Source organism: Balaenoptera borealis (genome assembly GCF_965194805.1).
Source record: "Balaenoptera borealis genome assembly, chromosome: X".
Lineage (NCBI taxonomy): Eukaryota > Metazoa > Chordata > Mammalia > Artiodactyla > Balaenopteridae > Balaenoptera > Balaenoptera borealis.
In genome coordinates, this window is record NC_138881.1 from 86000045 (window position 1) to 86025591 (window position 25547).

The 25547-nt window shown below is 36.6% G+C and overlaps 1 pseudogene across 1 annotated transcript; it reads left to right on the forward strand.

Moving 5' to 3' along the window:
* Positions 1-4870: 4870 nt before the first annotated feature.
* On the forward strand, positions 4871-25547 carry LOC309620693 (baculoviral IAP repeat-containing protein 5 pseudogene; annotated as a pseudogene). The gene has a single exon. The product of its transcript is annotated as a baculoviral IAP repeat-containing protein 5 pseudogene (transcript).

Sequence of the window (25547 nt, forward strand, 5' to 3'; positions counted from 1 at the left end):
TGATGAAAGGGAAAAACCTACAACCAAGTCTACTCTACCCAGCAAGGATCTCATTCAGATTCAACAGAGTAATTAAAACTTTTACAGACAAGCAAAAGCTAAGAGAATTCAGCACCACCAAACCAGCTTTACAACAAAGGTTAAAGCAACTTCTCTAGGCAGGAAACATAAGAGAGGGAAAAGACCTACCAATAACAAATGCAAAACAATTAAGAAAAACATAATAGGAACATACATATTGATAATTATCTTAAATGTAAATGGATTAGATGCTCCCACCAATAGACATAGACTGGCTGAATAGATACAAAAACAAGACTGTATTTATGCTGTCTACAAGAGACCCACTTCAGACCGAGGACACATACAGCCTGAAAGTGATGGGATGGAATAAGTTATTCCATGCAAATGGAAATCAAAAGAAAGCTGGAGTAGCAACTCTCACATCAGACAAATAGACTTTAAAATAAAGACTATTACAACAAATAAAGAAGGACACTACATAATGATCAAGGGATCAATCCAAGAAGAAGGTAAAACAATTGTAAATATGTATGCACCCAACTTAGGAGCACCTCAATACATAAGGCAAATGCTAACAGCCATAAAAGGGGAAATCGACATAACACAATCATAGTACGGGACTTTAACACCCCGCTTTCACCAGTGGACAGATCATCCAGAATGAAAATAAATAAGGAAACACAAGCTTTAAATGATACATTAAACAAGATGGACTTAATTCAATTCATATTTATAGGACATTCCATCCAAAAACAACAGAATACACTTTCTTCTCAAGTGCTCATGGAACAATCTCCAGGATAGATCATATTTTGGGTCACCAATCATGTTTTGGTAAATTTAAGAAAATTGAAATCGTATCAAGTATCTTTTCCGACAACAACGCTATGAGATTAGATATCAATTACAGGAAAAAAACTGTAAAAAATAGAAACACATGGAGGCTAAACAATACACTACTTAATAACCAAGAGATAGCTGAAGAAATCAAAGAGGAAGTCAAAAAATACCTAGAAACAAATGACAATGAAAACACGACGAACCAAAACCTATGGAATGCAGCAAAAGCATTTCTAAGACAGAAGTTTATAGCAGTACAATCTTACCTCAAGAAAAAAGAAACATCTCAAATAAACAACCTAACCTTACACCTAAAGCAATTAGAGAAAGAAGAACAAAAAAACCTCCAAAGTTAGCAGAAGGAAAGAAATCATAAGAAATCATAAAGATCAGATCAGAAAAAAATGGAAAAGAAATGAAGGAAATGATAGCAAAGATCAATAAAACTAAAAGCTGGTTCTTTGAGAAGATAAACAAAATTGATAAACCATTAGCCAGACTCATCAAGAAAACAAGGGAGAAGACTCAAATCAATAGAACTAGAAATGAAAAAGGAGAAGTAACAAGTGACACTGCAGAAATATAAAGCATCATGAGAGATTACTACAAACAACTATATGCCAATAAAATGGACAACCTGGAAGAAATGGACACATTCTTAGAAAAGCACAACCTTCTGAGACTGAACCGGGAAGAAATAGAAAATATAAACAGAGCAATCACAGGCACTGAAATTGAGACTGTGATCAAAAATCTTCCAACAAACAAAAACCCAGGACCAGATGGCTTCACAAACGAATTCTATCAAACATTTAGAGAAGAGCTAACACCTATTTTTCTCAAACTCTTCCAAAATACAGCAGAAGGAGCAACACTCCCAAACTCATTCTACGAGGCCACCATCACCTTGATACCAAAACGAGACAAAGATGTCACTAGAAAAGAAAACTACAAGCCAATATCACTGATTAATATAGATGCAAAAATCCTCAACAAAATACTGGCAAACAGAATCCAACAGCACATTAAAGGATCATACACCATGATCAAGTGGAGTTTATCCCAGGAATGCAAGGATTCTTTTTTTAAAAAAAAAAAAAAAAACTTTATTGGAGTATAATTGCTTTACAATGGTGTGTTAGTTTCTGCTTTATAACAAAGTGAATCAGTTATACATATACATATGTTCCCATATCTCTTCCCTCTTGCATCTCCCTCCCTCCCACTATCCTTATCCCACCCCTCTAGGTGATCACAAAGCACCAAGCTGATCTCCCTGTGCTATGCGGCTGCTTCCCACTAGCTATCTCTTTTACGTTTGGTAGTGTATATGTGTCCATGCCACTCTCTCACTTTGTCACAGCTTACCCTTCCCCTTCCCCATATCCTCAAGTCCATTCTCTAGTAGGTCTGTGTCTTTATTCCTGTCTTACCACTAAGTTCTTCATAACTTTTTTTTTCCCTTAGATTCCAAATATATGCGTTAGCATACTGTATTTGTTTTTCTCTTTCTGACTGACTTCACTCTGTATGACAGACTCTAACTCCATCCACCTCACTACAAATAACTCAATTTCGTTTCTTTTTATAGCTGAGTAATATTCCATTGTATATATGCCAGGACATGGAAGCAACCTAAATATCCATCATTGGATGAATGGATAAAGAAGATGTGGCACATATAAACAAAGGATTCTTTAATATACACAAGTCAAACTATGTGATAAACCATATTAACAAATTGAAGGAGAATATCCATATGACCATCTCAATAGATGAAGAAAAAGCTTTGGAAAAAATTCAACACCCATTTATGATAAAAACCCTCCAGAAAGTATGCATAGAGGGAACTTACCTCAACATAATAAAGACCATATATGACAAACCCACAGCCAACATCATTCTCAATGGGGAAAAACTGAAACCATTTCCTCTAAGGTCAGGAACAAGACCAGGTTGTCCACTCTCACCACTATTATTCAACATAGTTTTGGAAGTGTTAGCCACAGCAATCAGAGAAGAAAAAGAAATAAAAGGAATCCAAATCAGTAAAGAAGAATAAAGCTGTCACTGTTTGCAGATGACATGATACTATACATAGAGAATCCTAAAGATGCTACCAGAAAACTACTAGAGCCAGTCAATGAATTTGGTAAAGTAGCAGGATACAATAATAATGCACAGAAACCTCTTGCATTCCTATACACTAATGATGAAAAATCTGAAAGAGAAATTAGGGAAACACTCCCATTTACCATTGCAACAAAAGGAATAAAGTACCTAGGAATACACCTACCTAAGGAGACAAAAGACCTGTATGTACAAAACTATAAGACAATGATGAAAGAAATTAAAGATTATACAAACAGATGGAGAGATATACCATGTTCTTGGATTGGAAGAATCAACATTGTGAAAAAGACTATACTACCCAAAGCAATCTATAGATTCAGTGCAATCCCTATCAAACTACCAATGGCATTTTTCACAGAACTAGAACAAAAAATTTCACAATTTGTATGGAAACACAAAAGACCCCAAAGAGTCCACACAATCTTGAAAAACAAAAACGGAGCTGGGGGAATCAGGCTCCCTGACTTCACTATAATACAAAGCTACAGTAATCAAGACAGTATGGTACTGGCACAAAAACAGCAATATAGATCAATGGAACAGGAATAGAAATCCCAGAGATAAACCCACACACATATGGGCACCTTATTTTTAAGAAAGGAGACAAGAATATACAATGGAGAAAAGACAGCATCTTCAGTAAGTGGTGCTGGGAAAACTGGACAGCTACATGTTAAATCATGAAATTAGAACACTCCCTAACACCATACACAGCAATAAACTCAATATGGGTTAAAGACCTAAATGTAAGGCCAGAAACTATCAAACTCTTAGAGGAAAACATAGGCAGAACACTCTATGACATAAATCACAGCCAGATCCTTTTTGACCCACCTCCTAGAGAAATGGAGATAAAAACAAAAATAAACAAATGGGACCTAATGAAACTTAAAAGCTTTTGCACAGCAAAGAAAACCATAAACAAGACAAAAAGACAGCCCTCAGAATGGGAGAAAATATTTGTCAATGAAGCTACTGACAAAGGATTAATCTCCAAATTTTACAAGCAGCTCATGCAGCTCAATATCAAAAAAGCAAACAACCCAATCCAAAAATGGGCAGAAGACCTAAATAGACATTTCTCCAAAGAAGATATACAGATTGCCAACAAACACATGAAAGAATGCTCAACATCACTAATCATTAGAGAAAAGCAAATGAAAACTACAGTGAGGTATCACCTCACCGTGGTCAGAATGGCCATCATCAAAAAATCTACAAACAATAAATGCTGGAGAGGGTGTGGAGAAAAGGGAACCCTCTTGCACTCTTTGTGGGAATGTATATTGATACAGCCACTCTGGAGAACAGTATGGAGGTTCCTTAAAAAAGTAAAAATAGAACTACCATACAACCCAGCAATCCCACTACTGGGCATATACCCTGAGAAAACCATAATTCAAAAAGAGTCATGTACCACAATGTTCATTGCAGCTCTATTTACAATAGCCAGGACATGGAAGCAACCTAAGTTTACATCGACAGATGAATGGATAAAGAAGATGTGGCACATATATACAATGGAATATTATTCAGCCATAAAGAGAAAGGAAATTGAGTTATTTGTAGTGAGGTGGATCTACCTAGAGACTGTCATACAGAGTGAAGTAAGTCAGAAGGAGAAAAATAAATACCGTATGCTAACATGTATATATAGAAGCTAAAAAAAAAAAAAAGTTCTGAAGAACCTAGAGGCAGGACAGGAATAAAAATGCAGATGTAGAGAATGGACTTGAGGACACAGGAAAGGGGAAGGGTAAGCTGGGATGAAATGAGGGAATGACATGGACACATATAAACTACCAAATGTAAAATAGCTAGCTAGTGGGAAGCAGCTGCATAGCACAGGGAGATCAGCTCGGTGGTTTGTGACCACTTAGAGGGGTTGTATAGGGAGTGTCAGAGGGAGACGCAAGAGGGAGGAGATATAGGGATATACGTATATGTATAGCTGATTCACTTTGTTATAAAGCAGAAACTAACACACCATTGTAAAGCAATTATACTCCAATAAAGATGTTAAAAGAATTGTAAATTAAAAAAATAATCATATGAAATCACAATTCAGTCATTCCTTCAAAGGATAAGTTTAGGGTATTAAGAAAGAAAAAGTTCGTGGAGACTTGGGCTAACAAAACAAATTTTTAAAGGATAAATTATGAGGAAATGCCATAGATGGATAGCTTAGATACAGAACTAGTTAAAACAAATTGATTACAAAGAGCTGTTACTAACAGTTCCATACTGCATTGGGTGGAGGTGTCAATGTGGTCCCTTAGGGATCCACTCTGAGTTCAAAACAATTCAATATTTTCTTTTACTACTTAGAGAATAGAAGGGAGAAGATGCTAATAAAATTTGCAGGTGTTCCTGCACAGCGCAAGATAGGTATAAAAATAGAGTATAAGCAGGATAAATTTTTAATTGGGCAGAAATCAATAAAATGAGATTCAATAAAGCATTCATAAATATAATGTATTTCACAAAGAAAAAATTAATCAAATGCACCAATGTAAAACAGAATCACAAGAGGGTCTAAGGGTTATAGTAGAAAATAAAATGAATGTGTATCAGCAACATGACTGTCAAACCTCAAAGGCCAGTGCTGATCAAGTTACAAAAATGAATTTTTTTCTTAGTGGGGAAAAAAAGAAGAAAGGTTATGCCAGTCTATATAAGTACTCCAGTACATCCAGAGTGTCAACCTAAAGGATTGATAGATAAGTAGGGTACAGAGAGGTGACTGGAAAGTCAAAAGAATTCATGTAGAAAAAAAATAAGACTGGCATAAAACAAAGATAAATGGAGAAGAGTAATCAAAGGAAGTAAAGTAGATCTAGTTGAGCAGAGCAGAAGCCAAGGAATGGACATGGAGGAAAAGGTGAAGGAGGGAAAGGGAGGGAAGGAGAAGTCAGAGAAAGGGAATGGAGAGGGGAGAGGAACAAAGAAAAGGAGGAAAAGATGCAGGACTTTCTAAAGGGATGAAGGAGTACAACAGGAGAATATCATCAAAAGAAGTTTGTCTCATGAATTCACTTCACAAAGGAATTATGCAGAGAATTGGTGGTGAGTTTCCAAGTAATATTTTAATTGGAGTGTTTCCAAGGGATGTACTTTTAATAATTTAGATCCTTAGTTGAAATGATCTTCAGATCAGCAAAGAAATTGGATTTTAGAGAACATATTAGTATAAAAGGATCGGGGTCTCATAAGAAATTTGTGGGCAAAATCACAGCTAAGAGAATGAAAGAAAGCACTTTCAATTTAAAAAAGAATAAAAAAATAAAAATTAAAAATTCCAAAACAATGCAAACTATCCAAGAGCATATTCATAAAAGGAACACAGACAGTCATGTATTTTCCTTCATAGAATAACTCTGTAATTTATATAATTTTAGAAGTAAAATATCACCATAAGACAATTTGAAAATTATTGGGAAATATTTTTATAACTAAAATCATTTATAATTTCATCATCATCCATACTTTGATTTATGTACTTGATTCTTCTGCACAATATAGACCTTTTAAAAATTAGTATAATTTTGCACCAGCAGTTGTGTATCTTCATTTTTATTACCTATAATTATATTATTAATATGTTCCTGAAAAGTGAATATTCTTTGAAAACATGACTACTAATAGCTGCATTGTATTCAATTTTTGGACATACATAAATATCTCCCTATCGTTGAATACTTAATTATCCAACTTTGTATCATTATAAATAATGCTGCTGTGGACGTTTTGTCTACATAGTTTGATATTTTGTTATCATGCATTCTCAAGAAGTTTTAATGTGAACGTTTTATGGCTTCATGCATGCTCTGTGTTAATCTGTGCCTATGTGTATACACATACACAGAAAGAGAGACTGCTTTTCAGAAAGGTTGCCTGCACTTCTCCCAACAATTTGTGAAAATACTCATCTCACTTTATCCCTACCAGTATTAGATGAGAAATATTACTGAAGTTACATTTCTTTAATTACTATATTTGATATTAATTTTTTATGAACTGTCATGTGTTTTGTCAACTTGGTGTCATTCTTGTTACACTCTTGTTAGTTAATTAAAAATTAAGAATATTAATTTTGGTCATTTCCATTAGAAATATTTTCCTAACTGGTTTTCTGATTGTACTACTGTTTTTATGCTTTTTGTTGTATAGAAAATACAATGTATACATAAATATATTGACTTTTTACTTGGTGATTTCTTTATTGCTTTTATGCCCTGAAAGTTCTTCCCCAACTAGTTATCAATTAAATCTTCATGTATATTTTATTCTAGCCATTTATGATTTGAATTTTTATGTTTAAGTAATGAATTAATCTACAGTTTATTTTAGTATATGACATGAAGTGAGGCTTTTTTTGGAAATAATTAGCCTAATTTCTCAACATTGCAAACTAATCTATTTCTTATCCCATTTGTTTGTTATGATCTTATATCATATATCAAAAGTTTTAATAAATTGTGTTTATTTCAAGGGTTTGGAATGAAAGGTAAACTGACACTGAATAGCCAGTGAATGCAGGATAAAGGACACTTCTACAAGAAATGGACAGAGGAATAAGGACAATGCAGCAAGCAAAGGCAAACAGATACAATGACTAGAGATGAGCAACAGGACAGCTGAGAAATGTGATGGGTTCCCATTGCTATATAAGAAACTGTGTACAGTTACATAGAGGAGAAAAGGAAGAAAGCACATGAAAAAACTTACATGTGTGGGGTTGGGATGGGGCATGAAGGAAGAACAAAGTGAAAGAGAAAAACAGACCTCACTGTATATGGAACCTGTCCATCTGCAAAATAATAGGTGGGAGGGGAAATAGCTCTCAGAAGGAGGGAAGTAACAGAATTTGAAGCAGGTCAAAGACACAGAAAGAGAGGTATAAGAAGGCAAAAGAATGTGATAAAGAAAGTGACAGATGTAGGCTAAAAGTCAAGCTCAAAAACAAAAAAAGAATGTAGAATCAGGAAAGTTTTATACAAAGAATCATCAAAGAGGGACGATATTCATAAAGCAAAAATTGATGGACTCATGAGGTCATTAAAAAAATTAAGAAGCAGCAAGAAATTGTACAAGACAAGGCTGAGGAAGAATCTTGTGGAATGTTCTAGTAACAAACAGGGAGTTAAAATTCTGGGGCAGCAAGAAAGATCTCTACCCAAAAGAACAGCGTATAGATGAGGACACAGCAATACCTGGTCTTTGACTGTGTTAAATTGTCATCATGAAACATTTTTAGAGTTTTCAGCTAAGCGTTTTATATAAAAATGTAGTCGTTATAGCTTTAAAATGTTTCATAGAGTCTTGTTAAAAGGAAGGGGATTTAAAAGGTAAAATAATCATGGTCTTGAGGATTAAGACCCTCAGGGTATGGGGGGGCGCCAGGAATGGAAATTCCAATGCCTAAAAATTAATTAGAGAACCAGGAGAAAAAGTAGCTAAAAGGATAAAGCCTATTACTTATTCATCCTTCATTCATTCAACAAACATAATGTCCAGGGCCTACCACATTAAGTAGAGGGGGGAGATATAAAATAAATACCAGTCTCTGCCCTCAAAGATGCCCCATCTAGTGTAGAAAACAAAATAATATATAAGACATTCCAATGCTATGGGATATTGCTATATTCAATTATGCACAATCTTCTATAGAAGCAAAGAAGAGGAAATGCCTAACTTCGTGGGGTGGGGGATGAGGAAGGAGTTCAGGAGGAGAGTATAATCGGAGACCATTTTACAGAGAAGGTGACCTTTGAGCTGAATCTTAAAGACTACTTAGATATCAATCAGCTAGTCCAGGGAAGAAAGAAAGCATGGAGATGTGAGGATGTATACCTGGAGTACAGAAAGCAATTAAGTGTGACTGGATCATAGGATATGTAGAACGATTTAGTAGAAAATGAGGCCTGAAGGAGAGACAGAAACCAGGTCTTCAAACCATGCCAAAGACAATGAGGAGCCATCAAAGATCTGTAAGCAAGAGAGTGAAATGATCAGATTTACCTTTTGCTAAAGCCATAATGGTTTCAACTGGGAGGAAGAAAGTTTGGAGGAAGGGAATTATAATAAGCTTTTGCAATGGTCCAAGTAAGAGATTATAAAGACATGGATTAGGAAAATGACCACAAAACTGGATAGAAAGGATTGCATTGGAAACAGCAAAAAGTAGAATTAGTAAATCTTGGTAATTGGTTGGCTATGAAATGTGAGCGAGTGGGAGGATTCAGAGGTAATGCCAAATGCCCCGCGGCATCCTTCAACCATCAGATTTGAACGGCGGCATTGCTCGGCTGCAGCGGCATGGGTGCCCTGTCATTACCCCCGGCCTGACAGCTCTACCTCAAGGACCACTGCTTCTCCACATTTAAGAACTGGCCCTTCTTGGAGGGCTGCGCCTGCACCCCGGAGCGGATGGCCATGGCTGGCTTCATCCACTGTCCCCTGAGAACGAGCCCGACTTGGCTCAGTGTTTCTTCTGCTTCAAGGAGTTGGAAGGCTGGGAGCCAGATGACGACCCTATTGAAGAACATAAAAAGCATTCATCTGGTTGTGCTTTCCTTTCTGTCAAGAAGCAGTTTGAAGAATTAACCCTCAGCGAATTTTTGAAACTGGATAAAGAAAGAGCCAAGAACAAAATTGCAAAGGAAACCAACAATAAGCAGGAAGAATTTGAAGAAACTGCAAAGAAAGTCCGCTGTGCGATTGAGCAGCTGGCTGCCTCGGGGCTACCCCACCGTCACTGCCCCACAGCGACACAGACACATGGTTTCCAAGGCACAGCCCTCAGCGTTACCAGCTTTTCTCTGGGGCCTCTTAACTGTGCCTTAGGAAAGGAGAACATCAACATTTTGAAATTAGAATATTTAAACTATATTTTTGGTATTTTTCTTGAAGGTGGTGCCAGAGGCTACTTTTGTTGTACAGCTAGTGCTAAGTACAGTGACCGAGTCTCTCTATAAAAAAAAAGAGAGAGAGAGAGAGAGAGAGAAAGAATGTCAAGGTTTCTGGCTTGCACTAGGTGAATGAGATTGGGAACGCTGAAAGAGGTTCAGGTTTGTAGAAGACTGTGAGCTTGACTAGGGATAGGATGAGTTTAAATGATCTCCAGAATATATGGTGGAAACATAGAAAGAGCTGGAGATATACGCTCAGAGCTCAGTAAAGGGACCTGAGTTAGATAAATTTAGGACTAGAATAAGAAAGGAAAAAGGTGGGTAGATTCAAGCATTTTAAGTGACAAGATCTGAATTATGGGAAAGAGGACAGTAAAATAAATGTGTCAGGGAAACAATGCAAATTTAGTACACAGTATTTATAGAACATGAACAGACTATGTTTGTAGAAATTCTTGTTCTGTAAGGTATCAAAGAGTAAATATGTACACTATAAGAGTGCTTTTTAAAAGAAGCTTTAACAAAAAAATGAAATAAAAGATTCCAACGTGTTTTTGCAATGTTGAATACAAAGTGCTAAGTATTTTTCTAATAAACTGCTCTTAAATCCACCTATCCCTGCTCCTGAAACAGTTATTTTCACCATCTGCCAGCAGCAGTCCCTCCCCTTATAAATCTTTCTTCGTTTATTTTTCTCATGCTCAAAAATTGCAGAACAAGTGAGAGAGGGTGGAGCATAGCTGCTATGAGCTATTAGAATGAGTGACAGAGCCCAAAAATGGAAACATAAATTTTGACAAACTCTCTCAGCAACTATATACTCCTAAGGGTGTCAGGGACACATCCAGCATGCTTCAGCTAGGACTCTTTTTTTCTTCTTTTTCAGAAATTGACCAAGTTCTGATACAAATATGAAAGCATTGGAAATGCAATAAAAAAGTAGCAAAGACGTGGCATCTTTCAGGATTTGCCTGAAAGAGAAATAGACTGGAGCAGCAGTCTCCAACCTCTTTGGCACCAGGGACCGGTTTTGTGGAAGACAATTTTTCCACGGACCAGTGGGGGGATGGTTTCAGGACGATTCAAGCACATTACATTTATTGTGCACTTTATTTCTATTATTATTACATTGTAATATATAATGAAATAATTATACAACTCACCATAATGCAGAATCAGTGGGAGCCCTGAGCTTGTTTTCACTTGCCAGTCACTGACAGGATTTTTGTTGTTGTTGTTGTTTATAAATTTATTTATTTATTTTTGGCTGCATTGGGTGTTCGTTGCTGCACGTGGGCTTTCTCTAGTTGCAGTGAGCAGGGGCTACTCTTCGTTGCAGTGCGCGGGCTTCTCATTGTGGTGGCTTCTCTTGTTGCAGAGCACAGGCTCTAGGTGCATGGGCTTCAGTAGTTGTGGCTCGCGGGCTCCAGAGCACAGGCTCAGTAGTTATGGCGCACAGGCTTAGTTGTTCTGTGGCATGTGGTATCTTCCCGGACCAGGGCTCGAACCCATGTCCCCTGCATTGGCAGGCAGATTCTTAACCATTTCACCACCAGGGAAGCCCAACAGGGTTTTGATATGAGTCCACAAGCAATTGATTTATTATGGTCTCTGTGCAGTCAAACCTCTCTGCTAATGATAATCTGTATTTGCAGCCACTCCCCAGCACTAACATCACCCCCTCGGCTCCACCTCAGACCATCAGGCATTAGATTCTCATAAGGAGCACGCAACCTAGATCCCTCACATGCACAGTTCACAGTAGTGTTCACACTCCTATGAGAATCTAATGCTGCCACTGATCTGACAGGAGGCGGAGTTCAGGCGGTAATGTGAACAATGGGGAGTGGCTGTAAATACAGATGAAGCCTCACTCACTCAACTGCTGCTCACCTCCTGCTGTGCAGCCCAGTTCCTAACAGGTCACGGACCAGTACCAGTCCGTGGTCTGGGGGTTGGAGACCCCTGAACTAGAGAATTGACTTGCATGATTCCCCTTACACAGTAAGTCAAATTCAAGGTCACAGGCTTAGAGAGTTAAGGATTGGCTGTAGGGCAATTGTAGTTTTTCACATGCCATAGAAGATCCCATGATTTGAACACCTCTACTCCCTGCAATTTCACTTTGTTTTCACCAAATCGTGGCCCCACTAAATTAACACTGCTGTGACACTAAAAAGGCTGATGTAGAATTTAAAAGATTTTAAACCTAAGAAAATCAACCACACATTTACCCAGATTTGAATTGTATTTTCTCTCTGATTCCCAAACTATAATTCTCTGTTCCTTTCCTTTCAGGATATTCATTTTGGTGTTGAATCCAGCAGCCTATACACTAAATTATAAATGCTACAATGAAGAGTCACCCTCAACAAAGACTGAAGATAAAATCATATGCATTCCACATTTTTTCTCTCCTGTTTAAGAAAGTATCTCAAATACAAAAGCAAAACCTGATAAAAATATGACAGGGAGATATTTTCTATGTTATTTAAATTACTCAGAATTTTAATTAGAAAAGTTACAAGTCCCCAGTAGATAAATGGCTAACAACAAAAACAAAAAAAAAAATGAGGAGGCAGTCTCATAAGAGAAAATGTAACTAACAAACAAATATATGGGAATATGTTCAATCTTGGAAGCAATCAGAAAAGTTTAACAAAGCTATAATGAGGTAATATTTTTACCAATTTAATTTAAATTTTCTTCCATACTTTTCTGGCATGGTCTTGGTGAAATTAGTCAATTATTCCAGTCTTTTTGGAAATCAGTTTGGCAGGATTTTTCAAGAAAAATTTAAATGTTTATATCATTTCACCCAGTAATTTAACTGCCAGGAATTTATGCTGAGGAAATAATTCAAGAAGTTACAAAAACTGTATGCAGTGAGATTTTCTTTACAACATTGTTTATAATAGCAAAAAAATTAGTAACGACCTAAATGACCCATGATAGACTAGCTAAATCATGATGAACAACCTTAAAGGAATATTGTGCAGCCACTAGAAATTATCAGTATGAGTAACATATAACTACATGACAAACCATTTATGATATAATATTACATAAAGAACAGAGCACATGAGTATCTTCATTATGTTTACAATTTTATAAAATTAAGTGTGTATGTAAAGAGCACATTAAGAATTGAAACATTATGTAGTGATATTGTAAGTGATATTTTTATTCCTATGATCTCGTTTTCATAATATTGTTTCTGCACTGATACATTTTTTTTTAAAGTACTCTTCCACTTACCTCCCCCTCCTTTCCACGGTTCAGCAGGCACTTGGTTTCTGATCACCCCTGGGATTGTCATATGGACTCCAGACAACTCGCTGCAGTACAAAGGTCACCTCTGGAAAGTCTGGCTGCTTAGAAAGCCCAGGCCCAGCTTCCGACTTAGGCTTCTTTTATTTCCTTCCCTAGCTTCCCTGCCAATGGCTCAACCTCCCCTTGGTTTGCCTTTCAAGCAGCTATAGTCGCTTGGGAAAACACACGTGAAATGGATTTACTTTCTAGGGTTGAAAATTTAATATACTTGATGTGATAAATATGACTCCTTTATTACAATTAAAGTGAAAGAGGGAAGGAGAGAATAACAAAAGTGGAAAAGAAATTCTGAAGTATCCAGGGTGAAACATTTTATAGTAAACTGCACTAGATCTTGAGCCTTTCAAAGGTCGATTCCTCAGACAAGTTATTTCAGAAGATTTGGCTTCTGAGATAATTGGTCTTCTTAATCCTTACTGTGGGACACTGCTATGACTCTCCTAAGATTGCTAACTTCACCCATCTGGATTCATAGCATGGACAGGTGTTTTCTGTCTGGACCAAATTACTTTAAGTGTTACATTTGTGGCCTAAATTGCTCAATGTCAGTTTAAATTCAACAGATCTTTGCCCTGTGACCTTTAGTAGGTCTTATTCCAATTCTGATAGAGATGGGAATAACACAGTAGAGAAGGTGCTTGCCCTATGCTGAATGATGTGTATTGAGATTTGCAAACAAACAAACAAACAAAAAAAGACCCTATGCTATGAGCTAGAGAGGGAGAGAGAGAAGGGAGAGGGAGAGGGAGAGAGAGAAAGACCAATGAAGGACCTATTCTAATAAATTAGATACTTTTGTACAAGTTAACAACCTGTGCTGATTTGTATAACCCTCTTCTTTCGGCTTTCCTACACTTTTCATACGCCAAGAGGCTCAAAACATAAAAGTGGTCTTGGCCTCTCTCAATATCCTGCTTCTGACTTGCTCCTGGTTGGTTTCCTTCCACGACAGCTCACCTCCTGAAAGGTAACACAGATGTTAATTTCAACCTGATTTGGTCTAGATACAAATGATGAAGATGGAAAAACACACATTCTGATTTTTCCCCAAGTCCTATGTCCCCTAAAGATAACCCTGGACCCAGAAGCCCCCAAGATATAGATACAAAACACCTGCCATCTGCTCTCAGTTATCTTGTGCTTTCTTTACTTGAGTACCTCAGCACAGCCAATCACCTGCAGCATGGTGTTCACTGGGGTTCTTAATGCTGATTTCGTGGCCCTGTGCCAGTTAAGAAAATGCCTTCTGAATCCTCACAGAAAGAAATTTTCTTCAGCCTAATCTTCATGTTGGGTATATTTTATCATATTCTAAGTCACTGAAAAATGAAGCATGAATTTCATAAACTGACTACTAACCTTCTAGTTCCTCAACCATGTTGGATATGAAAAAACTTACTTAAGTCTCTAAGTACAATGAATCAGTGGCAGCCTGGCAAATCACCCAAATGTCTAGAGACTCTGTTACCAAGCTTTCCCCTAGAGCTGCAGGGTTAATTCAGAAATAGAAGGGCCCCACCCTGTCAGAAATAGGCAGGCAGGCTTCAACAAGGAAAACAAATGTTTGAAGGACCAGCCTGCCTGGATTTTATTCTCAGCTGCAGCATCTCTTCACTGTGCATTTCCCTTCCCTATGACAGTGAGATCTTGCCATATAGCATTTAGAGAGCATCAGATAAAAGATGTTATTTAAGGGAAGTTAGTATTACTATTAGAGCTACTGTTGTGTCTATCCCAGCATCAGTGTCTGAGGAGAAAGATGCTTTAGTTACCAAAAGGAGGGGAAAGATAATTGCATGCAGCCCCTCTGAAGCTGTTTAGAGAGGGTGAGAGACAGATAGACAAAGACAAGATTTTTTCTTACTAAAGGTAAGTGCTTAGAGCAGTGGATCCCAATCTTTGAAATATGTGGATCTCTTTTATACTTAAAAAAATTATCTCTCTCTCTCAATTTCTTTCAGTCTCTCTTTCACACTCACACACACACACACACACACACACACACACACACGAGAGTCATATATTTAGGATATGTTGGTTGAGAAAATGCTCAACAACAAAAACCTACAATAAATTCAGCAACACTTATAAATAAGTTTATATTTTATTCATCATAGCAACATCTACATACATTTGTGAAACATTAGCACATGGATATCCAAAGTACATTATTTATTTATTTTACAAGCAATGTTTGTTGGGCATATGTATTCTTACATTTCTTGCTATAACTCCATGCCACCCCAAGTCAAGAACCACTGATTGAGAGTATATTGCGTAAAGTCCCAGGCAACCAAAGGTTGTGGGGCAAGGTCCTGGGAGCCACATACCCACATTCTAGTAGATAGTAACCCAGGGCCTAGCAGCCCTAGGGTTTCATACATTGTATAGTTCTCTTTTAAATACAAAATAAATAAAATTTATTCACCATCAATGATTACTTAAAAGAGCACAAGCCAAACAACAGGAGACCCACTGCTATCTTTCTTGAGTAAAAGCTTCAGCTAGGCCTTTGTGCCTTTCATAACAATATAAAGTGTACTTTTTAACGATTTCTCATTATGATTCAGACTAAATCTGGTGACATCCTTGTAAGAAACCATCTAGTGTTTCCAAGATCATCTTGTTTAATTCATGCAGCTGTCACTGTATACTCCCTTTATGCTCCTGAGAAGAAGAAGGTATTGGGAAAAGCAATTAGGGCCTTAGCTTTTTCTCTAAAGCATATCCTGAGAACTTAAGCAACCCACCTTTCATTTTCATTGTTTCATTGCACAGCTCCAATTTTAACATGATTTCCTGTAGTGGACCTCCAGAAGAATTGTAGCAGACTCCAAGCATTTGGGACACTGGATATTGCTCCATAGGCCAGACAAATCCACAGGTAGACAAGGAGAAGAATGGTAAAAACCACAAAAGCATAGTCTGGTTGTTCTTGAGCTTCTTTTCAGAGATTGTAATGCTCTCTATGCCAACTATTCATTATTTATTGCTTATCAATCAACATATGCGTTCATTTTACAAACACATTAAAGAGCTTTCAAACAAATGCAAAACACAGGAAAATGACACAAACAGATGAGACAGCAAGAGGGACATCTTCATCATAGAGTTCTGTGTTGGAAGGCTTTGCTAAAGTGATGGGATGCAAAGGAGTATTTGAGGCTTTGTCCTATGAAAATTTCAGCTTTTTATATTTCAACTGCAATTGCAAGGAAACCCACCCAAAATAAAAATCACATCCTGTATTGGCATGTACTGAAGAAGGTTTTAATTTTTTTTGCTCGTATTTTTAACTGTTACAGGCCTGGCTAGGAAGTGAAAAGAAAGTATGTCGGCATCTAATGGCAGTTCAGGGAGTGAAGTATCTTGAGCAGGAGTATACCTAGATGGAAAAGAAAAGCAAAATGTTGGGAAAGATAAGCTGGTGAGATGGGTGCAGTCCTTTACCTGTCCTGCCAAACAGATTGCTACTTGTACACATCTACTCTGATTCAAGTCCTGACTTTTTGACTTTTAAAATCACTTGACTGCCTTAAAGTCAGAAAGAGAAAAACAAATATCATATATTAATGCATATATGTGGAATCAGAAAAAATTGGTATAGATGATCTCATTTGCAAAGCAAAAATAGAGACACAGACATAGAGAACAAATGTATGGATACCAAGGGGGAAAGGGGGTGGGTGGGAGGAATTGGGAGATTGAGATTGACATATATACACTGTTGATACTATGTATAAAATAGATAACTAATGAACCTACTGTATAGCACAGGGAACTCTACTCAGTGCTCTGTGGTGACCTAAATGGGAAGGAAATCCAAAAATGAGGGGATATATGTATACGTATAGCTGATTCACTTTGCTGTACAGCAGAAACTAGCACATCATTGTAAAGCAACTATACTCCAATAAAAAATTTTTTTAAAATACATTATCATCCTCTCTTAACAACAGCTTGAAAATAATGGGCTAGGTGGTGGACACTCCCTAGGGTAACCACCCCCACCCCCCTGTGTATAATCCCTTGTGCAATCCCCTCCCTTTGAGTGGGCGGTAAAACCTGCAAACTGCTTCTAACCAACAAAATATGACAAAGGTGATGAGATGTCACGCCCTCCTGTGATCTGTTATATAATAGGGCAAAGGTGAAGGGATTTTTCAGATGTAATTATGTGTCTAATTGACTTTTAACTAATCAAAGGGAGATTATCCTAGTTGGAACTGACCTAATAAGGTGAACCCTTTAAAAGAGAAGTTAGGCCTTCCCTTATATGGGAGATTCCAAGCAGCAGAGATTCTCTCTCCATTACAGCCTTTGAAGAAGCAAGCTGCCATGAATTCCACAGCCTCAGGGTACTAGATTCCATCAACAACCTGAATGAGCTTAGAAGCCTAGTTAAGCTTCAAGATGAGAATGCAGTCTGGCCGACCTTGACTGCAGCCTTGTGAGACCCTGAACAAAGGATACAGCTAAGCTCTGCCCAGCCTCCTGACCCATCAACATGGTGAGATAATGAATGTGTGGTGTTTTAATGGGCTAAGTTTGAAACTCTTTTATGCCGCAATAGAACAGTAATACAGGAGAACACATTTATTTTCCTCAGTTGTCTAAGGAAGTCCTAGGAGGAAATGTAGACCCAATGACAAATGTGATCAAGTGGAAAGAGTACTAAATGAGGCATGAAGGCCTGGTTCAAATCCTGGCTCAGCTTGATCTGGAGCAAGATACTCAACCCCTTTGAGCCTGTAAGGTCATCTGCCAAATGGAATTGATGTAACCTGCCTAGCTCTTCTCGCAAGGTTCTGAGGGAGGACTTTGAAAACTGCAAAATGCTGAGCTCATATTATATGGCACTTACCATGTTCCAAGTAGTATTCTAATTTTCCTGTGTGTATTAAATCACGTAATCCTCAAACAACCCTATAAAGTAGATATTTTTTATGATCATTATCTCCATTTGATAGATGAAAGAAATGAGATACATGGAGGTGAAAAATCTTGCCCAAGATCACACAACTGTTAGTAAGTAAGACTAAGCCTTTAAACCCAGGCAGTGTGGTTCCAGGTTCTTTCCTCTTAATTATTGCACTGTGTTGCCTCTTGTAGCTTTAATAAGTGCAGGAAATCCACTCCTTCTGAAGCAAGCTGAGCCTTGATACCAACATATTCTGAAAGAGATTCAAGATCCTCAGATGAGAGTTATCCCTATAAGCCTCTGCTTTGATGCATTCTTCCAGATTTGTTATCTTGGTTTTTCTAATACAACCACATTTTTTTTTTCAAAAGAAATTCACCAGGAAGCAACCATCCTCTTTCTCTTCCATAAAGTGCATTGGCACCATCCACAGTGCTCAGTCCCACTTCCTCATACACATCACCACCTCCTTCTACTGTTTCCCATTATTACTTAGCTGAGACCATATGAACATCCGTTTACAACAAACACACTTAATTTCTCTTCAAATACAGATTTGCATAAAAACCAAGCATAAAGGGGACAGAAGCATTTTTTACTGAATTGCTTTTAGGTATACTGCATGATTTCCATTATGTCTACTGCCTGCTTTTGCAAATCTCTAGGCATGTAGAATCAATTCTTAATTTATCAGAAAAACACCAGAGCTAGAAAAAGCCTTGCTTAAAGAATCATATGGTACATTCCCATAATTTGGGAAGATTATCTTTTTACCTTTAAATCTTGCTGAAGTTAAAAAAAATACCTTACCTCCTTTAAAGGAACATTATAGTTCTTAAGCTAGTATTTAAAAGTTCTTCTTGAAGCAAACTGAAATCTCCTCTGCATCAATTTAAGCAAGCAAGGTTCTATTCAAGCTTCAGAAACAGCTAAAAAGACTTTCTAAACCATTCCCTGATACCCCTAGATTAAATTAGCACCTTAACCCTTCAGCATTCTGGGTACACATACTTTTACTATGCTGCTTATATAATAATGCTGGTGTTTATTTATACATCTGCACCACCCCAACAGAGAGTCCTTGAGGGCAGGGGCAATGTTCTACTTATCTTTGTGTACCTCACACCTGGCAGAGTGACTAGCACATGTTAGAAAGTTGAAAGAAAAATTTGAATTAATGAATGACTAAATGAGGTAGATTTCATACTGTTCCATTTGTGAGCAAAGAACTGAGCAGCTTCCTATTCATAAAACCTTTCTTACAAAGACCAATATTAGCTCTCTCCTTTTGTCTCTTGCTCATTAAGCAAACTCAAATTCTTTCCTGTCCATAGGACATATTTTTCCAATCTGTAAGCCAAAGTTTCCTTGACTATCTCCATATCTATTTCAGTGGAATGATCAAGATCAGAATCACAGTGCTATATACATCAATAACTGTTTAAATGCACTTCCCATTTATATAATCAAGATCATAATCATTGCGTTACACACACTGATAACTGTATTTAAATGTACTTCCCTTTATGCAATTAGATTCCTTCCAAAAAGTTGGCTGTGAATTGAGTTATCACAAATCCATTTCTATATAAAATTCACCAGGGCAGCTTATTATTTGGAGAGTATCCAAATAATTTTAAAATTTAAAAAAGTTTTTTATTTTTTTAACATCTTTATTGGAGTATAATTGCTTTACAATGGTGTGTTAGTTTCTGCTTTATAACAAAGTGAATCAATTATACATATACATATGTTCCCATATCTCTTCCCTCTTGCATCTCCCTCCCTCCCACCCTCCCTCTCCCACCCCTCTAGGTGGTCACAAAGCACCAAGCTGATCTCCCTGTGCTATGCGGCTGCTTCCCACTAGCTATCTATTTTGCATTTGGTAGTGTATATATGTCCATGCCACTCTCTCACTTTGTCACAGCTTACCCTTCCCCCTCCCCATATCCTCAAGTCCATTCTCTAGTAGGTCTGTGTCTTTATTCCTGTCTTACCACTAGGTTCTTCATGACCTTTTTTATTTTTCCCCTTAGATTCCATATATATGTGTTAGCATACTGTATTTGTTTTTCTCTTTCTGACTTACTTCACTCTGTATGACAGACTCTAACTCCATCCACCTCACTACAAATAACTCAATTTCGTTTCTTTTTATGGCTGAGTAATATTCCATTGAACATTCTTGCACTGTTGGTGGGAATGTAAATTGATACAGCCACTATGGAGAACAGTATGGAGGTTCCTTAAAAAACTAAAAATAGAACTACCATACAACCCAGCAATCCCACTACTGGGCATATACCCTGAGAACACCATAATTCAAAAAGAGTCATGTACCACAATGTTCATTGCAACTCTATTTACAATAACCAGGACATGGAAGCAACCTAAGTGTCCATCATCGGATGAATGGATAAAGAAGATGTGGCACATATATACAAAAAAAGTTTTTTTAATATGAGTAATCTTCCTCTAGTTATTTTTCCCAAAGAGGCAGTACAGTGTAGTGGGATTCACATTCGATTTGAAATCAAAAGAACTGAGTTTAAAACCGGATCTTTCTGTATTCCCTCAGGCATTTCACTTACATTTTTGGGGTCTACTTTCTCTTCTGTTAAATGGGGATTATAATAATAAATAACTCACAGGACCATTTTAGGACCAAATACACTTATGATGTATGTGAAAGGGCTGTGTTCACTGTAAAACAAATATTTATGATAATTATAAGTAATAATAATAAACTTTATATGCAGTTTTCTTAAAGTTAGATTCCTCAATCTAATAGAAGAATCACTTTGTACATTTAACATATGTTGATTTTTTTTCACCACGGCTCTGTACTTCTTGTTCATATTTAGCGTGAGGTCAACTATAACTCTCAGAACTTTATCTGTGATGCTTGGGACTATCCAGTCTTTTTCAACTCTGTATTAATGAATTTGAGTTTTCATATCCCTGTGATAGCTCATCCTTTTATTTTTCGCTAGTGAGATACTTCTTTCTCTAATTTATCAAGGTAATTTTTAGTATTTCTCTCTGGCATCTATCAAAACACTCAGTAACAGGCACCCTAGAAATATATAGATCAGCCAACATTCTGCATATTCTTCCTCTATCTGGGAAGTAGATGGCTATGAGGGCTGTCTCTATAGTAGTGCCAAAGATACATGAATTGAGTGTACCTGAAACAGTATTTGGGTAGCTCTATTTTGGCAGATGGAAGAGGGAGGCATCTTTCTCTGCTAGTGAACATAGCACAACCTTCCCAGACACACATAGAGGGGCCAAAGAAGCACCCAGGCATCTTTCAATAAGTGAGCCTTATTGGTAAATGAGCTTTTATCTGACTTTCATAAGCAGATGCTAAAAGGACCCACAATTGGAACGCATACCAAGCCCTGGAATAATTCAAGAAAAAAGCTCAACGAACTACTTAGAGGAGGGTAGTGATCTGAGCTACAACCATTTATATATTATATAAAATGGGCTGTGCATTGCAAAAAGGACAAAAATAATGGCTTTGGGGTTCATGGTCAGGGACTGCTAAATAATAGCCCAGGATTTTAGCAGTGAGATTAAAGTGAAATGGATGGGTAAGCTTAGTTTTAAATAAATAAATGAGTGTCTATATTTAGTAGGCACTGCATCTAGGACTAGAGAGGGAGGGGGAAAAGTTAACATTTAAGAAGAGTCCAAATAGCTTGAGGTAAAGCTAACAAATATTGGTGAGGAAGAGGGAAGGAAAAAGAAACATCAAGTCTTAGTCGGTACATAATGGGTTCCATTTTGCCAGGATGTTGGTCTGCTTCCCCCTAGAAGAGTCTGCACAGAACTAACACTTGTTAAATGTATGACTTAACACTGAAAGAAAAAGGCATTCCAGAAAACCGGAGCTCCTAGAGCCCAAAAACGCACTCAGACTTAAAAATAACAAGTGTACAATAAAAATCCCTACATATGAGGTGGAATATCAAAGATCCTAAGGTACAGAGATGTATTTGAGTATTGAGAACCCAAGTATAAAAAACAGAAAGTTAGAAACCATAAAATTGAGTCTAGGAATTGAATCAAAATTAATTGTTTCAAGACACTGTACTGGGCAAAATGGTAGTGGTGGTAATAAACAGATGAATAGGGCACACCCTTTGTCTTCAAATAGCCAAAAATCTATTTGGAACATTCATACAAAAATATCTAACTTTCGAAGGGAAAAAGAGTAGTGAAGATTCACTCTACTGTGTATTGAAACATACTCCCAAGCTATAATAATTTTTAAAATGTAGGTCTGATGTAAAAGCAAACAGACATGCCAATGAAAAGAAAAAGCAGCACATAAGTGTTTTGTTTTTGTTTTTATTTTTGCTTTTTTGGATATATACCCAGGAGTGGAATTGCTGGGTCACATGGTAGTTCTATTTATTAGGTTTTTGAGAAACCTCGATACTGTTTTCCACAGTGGCTGCACCAATTTACATTCCCACCAACAGTGTGTGAGGGGTCCCTTTTCTCCACATCCTTTCCAACAATTGTTATTTGTATTCTTTTTAATGATAACTATTCTGACAGGTGTGAGGTGATATCTCATCGTGGTTTTGATTTGCATTTCTCTATTAATTAGCAATATTGAGCATCTTTTCATGTGCCTGTTGGCCATCTGCATTTCCACTTTGGAAAAATGTCTATTCAGTTCTTCTGCCTATTTTTTAATCAGGTTGTTTGTTTGTTCTGATGTTGAGTTCTATGAGCTTTTTATATATTTTGGATGTTAACCCCTTATCAGTGATATCATTTGCAAATAGTTTCTCCCATTCAGTAGGTTGTCTTTTTTGTTTTGTCGATGGTTTCCTTTGCTGTGCAAAAGGTTTAAAGTTTAATTAGTTTCCATTTGTTAATTTTTGCTTTTATTTCCTTTGTTTTGGGAGACAGATCCAAAAAAATATTGCTATGATTTATGTCAAAGAGTGTTCTGCTTATGTTTTCCTCTAGGAGTTATATGGTTTCCAGTCTTACATTTAGGTCTTTAATCCATTTTGAGTTTATGTTTGTATATGCTGTTAGAGAATGTTCTAATCTCATTCTTTTACATGTAGCTGTGCAGTTTTCCCAGTACCACTTATTGAAGAGACTGTCTTTTCTCCATTGTATATTTTTGCCTCCTTTATCATAGATTAATTGATCATAAGCACATGGGTTTACCTCTGGGCTCTCTATTCTGTTCCATGGATCTGTGTGTCTGTTTTTGTGCCAGTACCATACTGTTTTAAATACTGTAGCCTTGTAGTGTAATCTGAAGTCAGGAAGTGTGATTCCTCTGGCTCTGTTCTTCTTTCTCAAGATTGTTTTGGCTATTCTGGGTCTTTTGTATTTCCATACGGATTTTAAAATTACTTGTCCTAGTTCTGTGAAAAAAAAAATGCCATTGGTATTTTTATAGGGATTGTAATGAATTTGTAGATTGCCTTGGATAGTATGATCATAAAACAAAAACACTAATTCAAAAAGATATATGCACCCCAATGTTCATAGCAGCATTATTTACAATTGCCGAGATATGGAAGCAATCTATGTATCCATCAACAGATGAATGGATAAAGAAGATGTGGTGTATATATAAAATGGAATAAAACTCAGTCATAAAAAGGAATGGAATTTTGCCATTTGGAATAACATGGATGGACTTGGAGGGTATTATGCTAAGTGACATAAGTCAGACAAAGAAAGACAAATACTGTATGATCATTTACATGTAGAATCTAAAAAATACAAGAAACTAGTGAATATAACAAAAAAATAATCACAGATATAGAGAACAAACTAGTGGTTACCAGTGAGGAGAGGGAAGAGGGGAAGGGCAATATAGGGGTAGGGAATTAAGAGGTACAAACTATTATGTATAAAATAAGCTACAAGGATATATTGTACAACACAGGGAATATAGCCAATATTTTATAATAACTATAAATAGAGTATAACCTTTAAAATTTGGAAATTACTATATTGTACACATGTAACTTGTATAATACTGTACATCAACTATACTTCTATTTTAAAAAAAAGAAGCACACAGATTCAGACTCTAGAGCCGAGATACATAAGAATTAAATAAATAAATAAAGTACATCAAAAATTAGTTTAAAGGGAACTCCCTGGAGGTCCAGTGGTTAGGTCTTGGCGCTTTCACTGCTGGGGCCTGGGTCCAGTCCCTGGTTGGGGAACTAAGATCCCACAAGCCTCAGGGTGTGGCAAAAAAATTAGTTTAAAAAGTCCAGTGTTATTCTATAAAGACAGAATGTAAGTCATGTGAAAAAATTCTGTTTAAAACTTGCATCATACACCAACATAGTTGATTAAAGTGTTAAATGTTTTAAAACATTTTTAACTAGAAGAAAATATGTCAATTTTACCCTGTTTTCAGGATGAGGAAGAACTTACTGAGCTTAAGAAAAATCGAAGAAACCACAATGGAAAAGATTGAATAGATTTAACAACATTGAAAAATTTTAACTTCTCCATGAAAAGGGTTATGTAAAACAAACAAACTGCACTATTTAAAAATATTTTCCAAGGGCTAATAATCCTTAATATACAAAGGGCTCATTTGAATAAATAGGAACAACTACAGAAACCTTAATAAATTATTGGGCAGAGAACATTATCAGAAAATTTACAAAATAAGAGACATTAATGACTGGTAAATATGGAAAAACATCCAAATTCACTGATACTCAGACAAATATATAATAAAAAGACAGTATCTCTATCAAAATTCCAATGATATTCTTCAAAGAAATGGAAAAGCTGATCCTCAAATTCACATGGAATTGCAAAGGGCCTTGAATAGCCAAAACAGTCTTGAAAACGAATGTTGGAGGGCTTACATCTCCTAACTTTGAAACTTACTATAAAGCTACAGCAACTAAAACAGTATATTACTAGCATAAGGGCCAGCATGTATAACAATGGGATAGAACAGAGAGCCCAGTAATAAACTTACATATATGGTCAACTAATTTTTGACAAGAGTGCCAAGACCATTCAATGGGGAAAGGACCGTCTTTTCAACAAATGGTGCTGGAAAAACTGTATATACACATACAAAAGAATGAATTTGGACACTTACCTTACACCATATACAAAAATTAACTCAAAGTGAATCAAAAATGTAAACTTAAGAGCTAGAACTATAAAAATCCTAGAAGAAAACATTGAGGAAAATCCTCATGACATTGGAGTGGCAAAAAATTCATAGATGTGACACCAATAGCACAGGCAACAAAAGAAAAAAATAGATATACTGACTTCATCAAAATCAAGAACTTTCATGCATCAAAGAAACTATAAAGAAAGCAAAAAGACAATCTAAAGAATGAGAAAAA